We start from the raw sequence: 4,262 nt of genomic DNA, 5'->3' as shown, positions 1-4,262 counted from the left end.
AGCACGGGATTCGGCCATAGGCCGAATGGCTGCTGAGCACTACTTTGAAGAAGTTCTTGAGGGTGCTCGTTTGATAGAGACCCAATGCTCAAAAAATATTATGTTTCAGTGATATGTAATCTCATTGTAAGCGAAATGATTTTATGAATTTTTATAAGGCTATTTTTATACTTTTGCCTGAAAGTAATATGATGCCTCCTGGGCGGCCGTTTATGTATACATGTGTATAACCTGAAAGATTGCAGCCGTCGGCTTCAACCCCCACGCATATAATGCGGAGGTGCTTGCAAAAAACACGCGTTCACACTTAACCCAATGTCTTGGTCCTATTAAGGAGGTGATAGCGGAGCGAGCGAGGCTACCGGACTATAATGCTTTAGCACTTTCACTTAGCCATAGGAGTTTGACAGTGGGGCTACTAGATAGCCCCTGGTGGCTCCGCACTCTCCCGATCCCGGGGTGCGTACATGTCTGGCCGGAAAACATCCCTTCGTTAAGGCGGAGGAATTCTAACATTCCAATAGGTCATCGAGTGGTTGACCAGTCTCACGCTATATCATGACAGTCAGTTTTCAGCTTTCTCTACTGAGGTGCTCGTCCGGATGAACCAGGGCATAATCGCAGTAGTTCTCCTGGTGCTACCTTAGCCGGTAAAGCGGAACGTAAGGCACCAAAACACAGGAGCCGGGCAAACCCAACATTTGACCAAAGACAATGATTCGAAGCTGATGCATATAGGGCCAAACTCGCGACGCCGAACACTCCCTAAGGTATTCGGTCTTTGTGGTATAAACCGGGCCTAAATAATGGCCTTTGTAAGAAGCCCCTTGTGTCCAGGTACATGCATTGTTCTGGCGTGGCCACATGCCTAGATGTCAGCATCCTTCTCAACGGAGGATATGTATCAACAAGAGACAGTAAAAAAGGTTTACGCAGGGTCTTAATCTAAAAAGAATCCCTGGAGCGGGTCCTTGCTGCACGTCTGCGCCTGTGTCTCCATTGTGCCGTATCCTGGACGGGTGTAGCACGATGACCGTCTGTAAAAGAGAGGAATTTAGGTGAAAAAGTTGTCATGCAAAAAGATAGTTTTTAAAGAAACCATGTATAATTCAAGATGAGAAACGATTGCCACTTGTCTGCACGCGTTGAGCCCCTTCTATTGACAAATAGGGGTGTGACCATTTATTCGGTATAAATAGCGGCGCCGGACTTGGTTAGTTGTGTCTGCAGTCTTGACGACCTATTGGATGCTTTCGCTGGTCCGGGCGCCTTTAGTGTGCGGCTGCCAAGGCAGCCGTGCTCTCTTCGGTGCGCAGAGATCGCTTGATATTTCCGTTCACTGAAATGATGCCACGTGGACCAGGCATCTTGAGTGTGAGGGAGGCGTAGTGTGGTATTGCATTAAAGCGAGCGAAAGCTTCACGTCTGAGCAGTGCTTGATAGCCACTTCGGAACGGAGCGATGTGGAAGGTTAAATGCTCGCGGCGGGAGTTATCGGGGGAGCCAAATATAACTTGTAGTAGGAGGGAGCCCGTACAGCGAGCCCTTGGGCCTGGTGTTACTCCTTTAAAGGTAGTATTGCTATGGCGAATTTTTGTTGGGTCTAACCCCATCCTGCGGATTGTATCCTGATATATTAGGTTTAGATTGCTGCCGCTGTCCATCAAGACTCGTGTGAAGTGATATCCGCCAATTACTGGGTCTAATACCAAGGCAGCCCATCCTGCGCGTCGGATACTTGCTGAGTAATCGCGATGGTTGAAGGTGATCGATTGAGACGACCAGTGGCAGGACTTCGTGGTGACAGGCACTTGGGTATATTTTCCTGGGAGTGCTGCATTGTTTTTCCCTTGATCACGTGTAACACGTTTACTGTTTTGACTTCTGGTGGAAATTTATTTTGTTCCCCAGTGTCTTGCTTGGGAGGCTCATCCTCGTCTTCACTTGGTGTATCCTCCCCCTTGTGTACGGCGTTGAGCTTGCTGGACTGCTTGAAGACCCAACAATCTCTGTGGGTATGATTAGCAGGTTTACCAAGGGTACTTTGGATCTGACATACTTGGTCCAGAATTTTGTTGAGGCTGGACAGTTCATCCCTGGTGCCTTTAGAGGGCAGCTTTTGCTGACCTGGCTGAGAGCTTTTGAATCCGCTATTTACTTCCGTTCCCTTCGTGATGTCTTCTTTATTCTGGCGTTTGTTATTGTTGTTGCGCCGTGATTTCCCGTTTCCATCTCTAACTTCAGATGTACTGGGGTCGCTGGTGCTGCATCTGGCTAGCCAGCTGTCCTCACCCGCGCAAAAGCAGGTCATGAGGTTTGTTAATCCAGCCATCGTTCTCGGCTTATTTTGGCCGAGGTGTCTGGCGAGCCATTCGTCACGGACGCTATGCTTAAAAGCTGCCAAGGCTTCGGCGTCCGGACAGTCAACAATCTGGTTCTTTTTAGTAAGAAACATGTTCCAAAGCTTTCGGGCTGACTCTCCGGGCTGTTGAGTTATATGACTCAAATCATCCGCATCCGGAGGTCGGACATAGTCCCTTGAAAATTTGCCCGAAAGGCGTCTTCGAGCTCTTCCCAACTTCTAATGGAGCTTTCGGGGAGGCCTTTAAGCCAGTGACGAGCTGGCCCTTTGAGCTTGAGGAGTAAGTACTTGATGGCGTGCAGATCATCTCCTCGAGCCATATGGATGTGAAGGATGTAGTCCTCAATCCAGACCCCAGGGTCTATTGTTCTGTCATATGTCTCTATGTTTATGGGTTTGAATCCCTCTGGAAATTCATGGTCCAACACCTCATTGGTGAAACATAGGGGGTGTGCGGCACCCCTGTAGCTGGGTGTACCACGTTGTTCGGATGTTTGTTGTGTTGCATTGTATGCTGGGGCGCGCTTGCGTGGTCCGTAGATGGATCTTGTTGCGCCGTCCTTTGGATGCAAGCCCTCGCATGGGTCGCGTGTTGTATTGTGAGTGGCGTTATATACCACTCTATGTTGGTAGAGGGGTCGTCTATCCGGCCAGGTGGCTGCTTTGATGTTTGGTTGTGGGGGGTCTGACGCCTCCTCATCGAATTCAGGTAGCAGCTTCCGCTTTGGGTAGCTCTTGGAGGGGCGATTGTCACCGTACCTCGCTGCTGTGTTGAGTATTTTACTCCATCTGATTTGGAGTGTGTCTTGTGCAGCCTCGAGCCTTTGCTTCTGCTTTTTAAGACTCCTCGCAGTGGCAACAAGCCTTTTACGGGCATTCTGCTGCTCCGGGTGCCTGTCCGGCGTTATGTCGTCCGGACTATTATCCTTGATAGAATTTGTTTGTTCGGTTTGATTATCCGGATTGCCGTTGTTCGGCAGCGGTTCGCCCTGCTCCAGCGCTGGGTCTGTGTGATCGTTATTTTTGTCGAGGTGGGATTTGGGGCGGCACTTGCGTCACCGCTTTGACTGCTTCTCGAGGGAACAAGCCTTTGGTGCGTCCTTCCGCTCCTCGTCGTCATCTTTTGGTGTGTCCACCATGTATACGTCATATGACGAGGTGGCTTTCTAGGGCTCGATAAGCGCTGGTTCTTCATCGTCTCCTGCATCGGCGTCCATACCGTCGATATCTTTGGAGTTGAAGTCGAGCATATCGGTTAAATCGCCGACAGTGGCTACAAAGTGGGTGGTGGGTGGGCTTTGAATTCCTTCATCGTCTGTATCCCAACCTTGCTGACCGTAGTCCGGCCAGGGTTCTCCTGATAAAGAGAGAGACTTTAGTGTCTTCAGAATATCGCCGAAAGGCAAGTGCTGAAAGACGTCCGCGGCAGTAAACTCCATGATCGACGCCCAATCGGACTCGATCGGCAGGGGCGCGGAGGGTTCGGGGTCTGGAGTGGAGTCCGGCTCCTTGGAGTCACGAGTCTTGCGGAGTGCGGGGCTGGTGTTCGGCTCGATCGCTGTTGGGATCGCAGACCCTGAGGCGGTGTCTAACCACCCATCCTCGATCGGCGCAGTTGGCTCCGAATTAAGGGTCGAAGCAGATGCGGGTGCGGCCTCCAGGGCACTATTCGGCGGCAGAGCTAGATCATGCTCGCGTGACAGTGCCACGCGCTCGGCAGTGGCTCGAATCCGTCGAAGATCAAGTCCCCGCGGATGTCAGTAGTGTAGTTTAAACTTCCAAATCTGACCTGCCGGCCAGGGGCATAGCTTTCAATCTGCTCCCGATGGCCAAGTGAATTGGCCCGCGGTGCAAAACCGCCAAAGACGAAGATCTGTCTGAGGAGGAAGGTCTCACCCTG

The sequence above is a fragment of the Triticum dicoccoides genome, chromosome 3A (assembly GCF_002162155.2).
Source record: "Triticum dicoccoides isolate Atlit2015 ecotype Zavitan chromosome 3A, WEW_v2.0, whole genome shotgun sequence".
NCBI classification, from domain to species: domain Eukaryota; kingdom Viridiplantae; phylum Streptophyta; class Magnoliopsida; order Poales; family Poaceae; genus Triticum; species Triticum dicoccoides.
The sequence above is the reverse complement of the archived record's forward strand: the minus strand, read 5'-3'. Positions refer to the sequence as shown.